Genomic DNA, 8,247 nt, shown 5'->3' on the forward strand with positions numbered 1-8,247 from the left:
CATGTGAGTTCTGCACATATGGGTGCTTTCAATTTACTACTGGATATGATATGGCAGAAGAGAAGTAACTTTAACCACCAGCAGATATGAAAGGAAATTCAAGCTGCATGTATGAAGTAGCTAGAACTTTTTGTTCATGACCCCATCCTCCATCCTAATGTCTTCACATGATCATTAACCATTCTATATATGTTTGGACCCAGTTCATTCTCCGGTTCAGATTATGGCATGCATATTCTTTTTTATACCAAAATAGCGCAATATGTGCAAATAGCCTAAGGTGATATTGCGAGATAATCTTTTTTTATTAGCGAAGATCCATTGGCATTAAGATGATGTAAGCACTCGCCAATACTCAAGACAGTTGATGTATTCCTTGCTTTACCTTGTACACCTCTTGATGATTAATCATTCCTTAGATGATATCTCATTGTCGTAACCAAGCGTAATGAACATGTATGAAAAGAAAAGAATAGTAAAAGAAAGCATAGGCAAATGGAAATTGTCACGTGCCTCTTCAGCATTGCATGTGCCAAAATCGCATCACATCAGGCAGAGGCGGCAAGGTCAGGCACATATGTGGATGTGCATGAATATCTCGCGGAAGTAGCAAGCACAGCTCCAGCTCTAAAGCGAGGACACCATGGGACAGATGCACCTCATGTGTACGGATGGCGCATATGTGGATGTGCGTGAATATCTCGCGGTGGCAGCAAGCATAGCTCCTGCTCCAAAGCCATGCCACCATGGCACAGTTGCACCTCATGTGCGTGGATGCCACAACTCCAGTGGGAGGGGTTCCTGTGCGGATACAACGATAGGCAAGCTTATAGGGAAGTGGTTATATCATGAATGTGGAGGAGGCAAGTAAAGAGAAATGGATAACAAAGAGGGCGGGAATTACATTGGCAAATTATTGTAGAAATATAACTGGGTAAAGCAAGTAAAAAATAGTTGCAGCTAAAGGTGACGAATATTCTAAAAATTACAAATGAGAGAAACATCCTTACCTTCTCAAGAATTCCAAATTTGATTGATAGCAGACGTCTTACCGCACATCGTCAAGAATCCTAGCAAGTTTGAATCAACAATTTTAAAATAGGAATTATATAATACGATATCAATCACTAAATTATTGAAAATAAAATTGGGAGTACAAAAATGTCAGGGTGGTCCAAGTGCTACCCTTCTGTTGCATGATCTGGGACCAAATTAATTTGCAATTTAGAAAGTCATCAGAGAGAAAAAAATGGTTGTGGGATTAGGCACGCATGCTATAGATGACATGCTTCAAGGAGAGAAGCTAGGAACTGCAAGCGGTGTATGGTGTCGCCGACAGATTCAGTGATGTTAGCTCTGACACAAAATTCCAATCAACTCTGAATTTGTAGTCAAGGAAACAACTACCGATCACAACATACTACAACTGAAATGCAAGTCCAGGCAAAACCAATGAAGTTCTACCCGAGGTGCATTTGAGAGTCTTGAACTTTTTAAAACAAAATTGAGATTTTTGAACTTGTGCATACTACTGTTGTAATGAAACTACACGAAAGTTCAAAAGGTCATACCTTGGGAGTATATAGAGAGGGGGGAATAGATACAATTATAATCTACTACGGTGCCCTGATGAAAAAGAGATGTTTAATTATCAAGTTTGCCAATCATGAAAAAACAACATTCAGATAAGTAAAGCTCACCGTAAAGATTAAGCAGGCCAATGTTGTTGAAAAGATGTTCCATTCCACTTGAACCGGTCGGTTGCGTTCCTGTGTTTGGAATAGACAATTATGTGGAATACAGAACAGTTCCATTTAGATGCTTGGTTAGAGAGACTAAATGGAATGGATTTGATTGAACTCACCTCTTGACACGGGAATGATGAGATTACCTATAACATATATCTTTTTACATTTATAGTTCGAATACATGGTAGGTCATTGAAATATATGCCAAAATCTATCGGATGAACCCGCAATCCATTTTATAAATTAAACTAATGTTTGGCCATGCAACAAACAAACCGATAACAAACTTGACGGATTGGAGTGCTAAATCAAAATAAAATTCATCCGGTAAATAACCAGAAAAAGAAATTGTAAATATAGTGATTCATTTGTGGGTGACATGCATAGCATAACACGGTTCTGCACACAAACAAATCAACTTTTTCACCGGTCGGCAATTGCTTGTGGCTGGACGGATCTTGATCCGCCTACTTGCTGTTGATTGCTGTTGGTCGCCACACGGCCAAGAACTCACACCAACACTTAGGTGGAGAAGGATGGTAGGTGGAAGAGGAGATGCGACATGGATCATCTGGGATGGTGGTGATGCGCGTCCTTGCCGTCGCCAAGCCCAGACCGAGCAGGTTCCCCAGTTGCAGGTACCACCAACAGCTGTCTCTCGCCTCCCAGCTACCGCATCCCCGCCGGTGTCACCTTCCCCCAAGGCCCTGCTGCTAGCCGCCGCCCCAGTCGTGGGTGGCACCAGACGGCGGGAGGATAGACCGAGAGGTTGACGAAGAGAGAGGGAGTGGTGGTGCCGACACTAGTAGAAAACAGGGCTTTCGTCCAGGCCAGTTTAGCCCATTAGTCCCGGTTCAATCCAGAACCGGGACCAATGGAGCTATTTGCCCCGGTTCGTGAGCCCAGGGGGCCGGCCGGGCCACGTGGGCCATTGGTCCCGGTTCGTCGGGACCTTTTGGTTCCGGTTGGTGGGACGAACCGGGACCAATGGTCCTGGCTTCTGGCCCATCACTATTGGTCCCGGTTGGTGGCATGAACCGGGACCAAAAGGGTTACCTTTAGTCCCGGTTCATGCCACCAACCGGGACCAATAGTGGTGCCTATATATAGCCCCTCGCGCAAGAGCAGAGCACACTGCTCTGTTTTTTCTGGCCGAGGGGGAGAGGGCTTGGTGGTGCTCTAGCTCACCTCCTATGCACACAAGGTGTTCGATGGAATGCCCGAGCCACACTACTTAAGGTTTCTCCTCTCCAAGCTCGACCGCCAAGCTCCATTTTCCTCAATATTTATCTAGGTTTAGCGGTCCGTCACGCCCCGTCCCTGTCTTCACCGCCGTCGATCACCCGCGCCGATCTCATCGCCGGCACCACCGTGGTGAGCCTCTTGTTCTTATCTTCTTTCTGAAAGGAAAAATATTATTACTTGTTTGTTTAGATAGATACTTATATTATTTTCTTACTTTTATTATTGCATCTTATATAATGCGCCGATGGTTTTGGTATCCGCCCCCGTCGGCCCTCGTCCTGTCTATGATTCAGATGTGGTATATATTATCTTTTCATAACTATTGGTTCATTTATTGTTTATGAAAATTATGCCGACCAATGTGACATAGATTTTATTTATCTAGGAGGTTGTTGAACCGGAAATTCCAACGGACCCTGTTGTCAAGAGGTTAAATTTAGTTGAAGAAGAAAACAATTTCTTGAAGGAAAAAATAAAAAACTTAAGGAGGAGAAGATGATATTGGAGTTGCATGTTGCGGATGTCGTCGATGATCACAAGATCAAGATGGATGCAATGCGCTTGAAGATGAGAAAGATTAGAAAATATGCCATTCATCCCGAGGCTTGGTATCATTATGCCGTTGGATCAGTTGTTACCTTGGTTGCGATTATGATCGCATTTGTTTTCTCATTGAAATGTTTTACATAGTTTCAATGTATGGTTTAATTAATTTAGATGCTCTGCAGAGCTTTATGTTGTTAGATGAGAACTATGTATCTACTTTGGTTTTTATGTGATGATGAACTTCTATTAATTTGGTCACTTAATTATCTATTCATGATGTTCTGTAATGATTTTTGACACACTTAATTATATATAATGCACGCAGATGAACCGGCAATGGATGTACGGTGACACACACACCTCCGAGTACATTAAGGGCGTGCATGATTTTCTCGAAGTGGCTGAGGCAAACAAGCAGAATGGTTTTATGTGTTGTCCATGCCCTATATGTGGGAATACGAAGTCTTACTCTGACCGGAAAATCCTTCACACCCACCTGCTTTACAAGGGTTTCATGCCACACTATAATGTTTGGACGAGGCACGGAGAAATAGGGGTTATGATGGAAGACGGCGAGGAAGAAGAGTACAATGACAACTATGTGCCCCCTGAATACGGTGATGCTACTGAACATCAAGATGCACCAGACGATGTGCACGATGGTGCTGCAACGGGCGAAGCTGCTGAAGATCAAGAGGAACCAGACGATGTGCCCGATGATGATGATCTCCGCCGGGTCATTGTCGATGCAAGGACACAATGCGAAAGTCAAAAGGAGAAGCTGAAGTTCGATCGCATGTTAGAGGATCACAAAAAGTGGTTGTACCCCAATTGCGAAGATGGCAACACAAAGCTCGGTACCATACTCGAATTGCTGTAGTGGAAGGCAGAGAATGTTGTGCCCGATAAAGGATTTGAGAAGCTACTAAAAATAATGAAGAAGAAGCTTCCAAAGGATAACGAATTGCCCGACAGTACATACGCAGCAAAGAAGGTCGTATGCCCTCTAGGATTGGAGGTTGAGAAGATACATGCATGCCCTAATGACTGCATCCTCTACCGCGGTGCCTACAAGGATCTGAACGCATGCCCGGTATGCGGTGCATTGCGGTATAAGATCAGACGAGATGACCCTGGTGATGTTGACGTCGAGCCTCCCAGGAAGAGGGTTCCTGCGAAGGTGATGTGGTATGCTCCTATAATACCACGGTTGAAACGTCTGTTCAGAAACAGAGAGCATGCCAAGTTGATGCGATGGCACAGTGAGGACCGTAAGAAAGACGAGAAGTTGAGAGCACCCGCTGACGGGTCGCAGTGGAAAAAATTTGAGAGAAAGTACTGGGATGAGTTTGCAAAGGACCCAAGGAACGTATGGTTTGCTTTAAGTGCGGATGGCATTAATCCTTTCGGGGAGCAGAGCAGCAATCACAGCACCTGGCCCGTGACTCTATGTATGTATAACCTTCCTCCTTGGATGTGCATGAAGCGGAAGTTCATTATAATGCCAGTTCTCATCCAAGGCCCTAAGCAACCCGGCAACGACATTGATGTGTACCTAAGGCCATTAGTTGAAGAACTTTTACAGCTGTGGAATGGAAATGGTGTACGTACGTGGGATGAGCACAAACAGGAGGAATTTAACCTAAAGGCGTTGCTGTTCGTGACCATCAATGATTGGCCCGCTCTCAGTAACCTTTCAGGACAGACAAACAAGGGATACCACGCATGCACGCACTGTTTACTTGACACCGATAGTATATACCTGGCAAGCTGCAGGAAGAATGTGTACCTGGGCCATCGTCGATTTCTTCCGACCAACCATCAATGTCGAAAGAAAGGCAAGCATTTCAAAGGCGAGGCAGATCACCGGAAGAAGCCCGCCATGCGTACCGGTGATCACGTACTTGCTATGGTCAATGATTTACACGTAATCTTTGGAAAGGGTCCCGGCGGACTAGCTGTTCCGAATGACGCTGAGAATCACGCACCCATGTGTAAGAAGAAATCTATATTTTGGGACCTACCCTACTGGAAATACCTAGAGGTCCGCTCTTCGATCGACGTGATGCACGTGATGAAGAACCTTTGCGTGAACCTGCTAGGCTTCTTGGTCGTGTATGGGAAGACAAAAGATACACCTGAGGCACGAGAGGACCTGCAACGCTTGCACGAAAAAGAGGGCATGCCTCCGAAGCAGTATGAAGGTCCTGCCAGCTACGCTCTTACGAAAGAAGAGAAAGAAATATTCTTTCAATGCCTGCTTAGTATGAAGGTCCCGACTGGCTTCTCGTCGATTATAAAGGGAATAATAAATATGCCAGAGAAAAAGTTCCAGAACCTAAAGTCTCATGACTGCCACGTGATTATGACGCAACTACTTCCGGTTGCATTGAGGGGGCTTCTACCGGAAAACGTCCGACTAGCCATTGTGAAGCTATGTGCATTCCTCAATGCAATATCTCAGAAGGTGATCGATCCAGAAATCGTACCAACGCTAAGGAGTGATGTGGCGCAATGTCTTGTCAGTTTCGAGCTGGTGTTCCCACCATCCTTCTTCAATATCATGACGCACGTCCTAGTTCATCTAGTCGACGAGATTGTCATTTTGGGGCCCGAATTTCTACACAATATGTACCCCTTTGAGAGGTTCATGGGAGTCCTAAAGAAATATATTCGTAACCGCGCTAGGCCAGAAGGAAGCATCTCCATGGGCCATCAAACAGAGGATGTCATCGGGTTTTGTGTTGACTTCATTCCTGGCCTTAAGAAGATAGGTCTCCTTAAATCGCGGTATGAGGGGAGACTGACTGGAAAAGGCACGCTTGGAAGGGACTCAATAATATGCAGGGACGGATATTTTTGGTCTCAAGCACACTACACAGTTCTACAGAACTCTACCTTGGTGACCCCGTATGTCGATGAACACAAGAACAGTCTGCGCTCCAAACACCCGGAGCAGTGCGACGACTGGATTACATGTGAACACATCAGGACTTTCAGCAGTTGGTTGGAAACATGTCTCAGAGGTGACAGCACTGTTTGTGATGAGCTGTACTTGTTGTCCAGGGGACCATCTTCGACTGTAATGATTTGGAAAGGATACGAGATAAATGGGAATACATTTTACACGATTGACCAAGATGAAAAGAGCACCAACCAAAACAGCGGTGTCCGCTTTGATGCAGCAACCGATAATGGAAATGACACATATTATGGTTACATAGCAGACATATGGGAACTTGACTACGGAGTAGATTTTAAGGTCCCTTTATTTAAGTGCAAGTGGGTCAATCTGTCGGGAGGCGGGGTACAGGTAGACCCACAGTACGGAATGACCACAGTGGATCTGAAAAATCTTGGGTACACTGACGAACCGTTCGTCCTAGCCAATGATGTGGCACAGGTTATCTATGTGAAGGACATGTCTACCAGTCTGAAGAAAAGAAAAGATAAGGAAGCGAATACATCATACAATGAGCCAAAGCGCCACATAGTTCTTTCAGGAAAAAGGGACATCCTGGGAGTGGAGGGCAAGACAGACATGTCTGAAGAGTATGAAAAGTTTCATGAAATTCCCCCCTTCAAAGTCAAGGCTGACCCAAGCATCCTGATAAACGATGAAGATTATCCATGGTTACGGCGCAATAAGCAAACGACACAAGCGAAGAAAAAGTGAAGACTTTCTCCCGCAACTATTATGATGATAACATGCCAACTTTGTAACAGACGTGTATGATACCATTGTCCGTTTTGTATATGCACATGCTATGCCAACTTTTTCAGAGTTCATTTGAAAACTATGAATTTTAAAACCTCGCCAACCGAAGGGCGCTCACACCGGTTTATAAATAAAGCAACAAAGAAAACAAAAAAAGAGTTTCCAAATTTGAAAACTAATGGCACTAACAGAAAGATTATAATTTTTCTAAAACTAAAAGCAAAAAGAATTAAAAAAACAAAGCAAAAAACAACAAAAAATAAATAATGCAGAAAACAGAACAAAAAACTGAAAAAAATAAAAATAGCAACAATAAGTATTTTGTTGTAAGTAGAAAAAAAATAAAATAAATAAAGCAACAAAGGAAACAAAAAAAGAGTTTTCAGATTTGAAAACTAATGGCACTAATAGAAAGTTTATAATTTTTCTAAAACTGAAAGCAAAAAGAATTAAAAAATAAAGCAAAAAACAACAAAAACTAAATAATGCAGAAAACAGAACAAAAAACTGAAAAAAATAAAAATAGCAACAATAAGTATTTTGTTGTAAGTAGAACCAAAATAAACTAAATAAATCAACAAATAAAACAAAAAAAACAAAAAAATGCCACCTACTCGGCCCCCACGGCCTGAATACGACTAGAAACCCTATGGGCCAGGATTCAGGCCCGTGGAAGGCCCAGTAGGCCCACAGGCACAGATGGCAGAGTTAGGCCCGAAAGCCTGCTTTAGAGAGGAGCTCGAGAGGGGAGCCGCACCGCACCTTATAAACTGGTGCGGCTCCCTCTCAACTAGCGAGGTGGGACTAAACATTTGGCGCGGGGCAGCACAAGGCCTTTGGTCCCGGTTGGTGGCACCAACCGGGACTAAAGGGGGAATTGGTCCCGGTTGGTGGCACCAACCGGGACTAATGCCACCCTTTAGTCCCGGTTGGTGCCACCAACCGAGACTAATGCCACCCTTTAGTCCCGGTTGGTGCCACCAACCGAGA

General features: G+C 44.0%; 1 long non-coding RNA gene across 2 annotated transcripts in view; it reads right to left on the bottom strand.

The window, feature by feature from the left end:
- Nucleotides 1-391: 391 nt before the first annotated feature.
- LOC119309266 overlaps nt 392-8,247 on the bottom strand; it is an 11,013-nt gene continuing 3,157 nt past the window's right edge. The window contains exons 2-5 of one of the 2 annotated variants that reach the window (XR_005150417.1): nt 1,701-1,769; nt 1,572-1,626; nt 1,011-1,070; nt 392-801 (exon numbers count right to left, since the gene is read on the bottom strand). This is a non-coding gene — a long non-coding RNA (uncharacterized LOC119309266). Of the gene's footprint in view, nt 802-1,010; nt 1,071-1,571; nt 1,627-1,700; nt 2,543-8,247 lie in introns of those variants that run through there. The other variant, XR_005150416.1, reaches the window with a different exon arrangement.

This window comes from Triticum dicoccoides, chromosome 1B (assembly GCF_002162155.2).
Source record: "Triticum dicoccoides isolate Atlit2015 ecotype Zavitan chromosome 1B, WEW_v2.0, whole genome shotgun sequence".
Lineage (NCBI taxonomy): Eukaryota > Viridiplantae > Streptophyta > Magnoliopsida > Poales > Poaceae > Triticum > Triticum dicoccoides.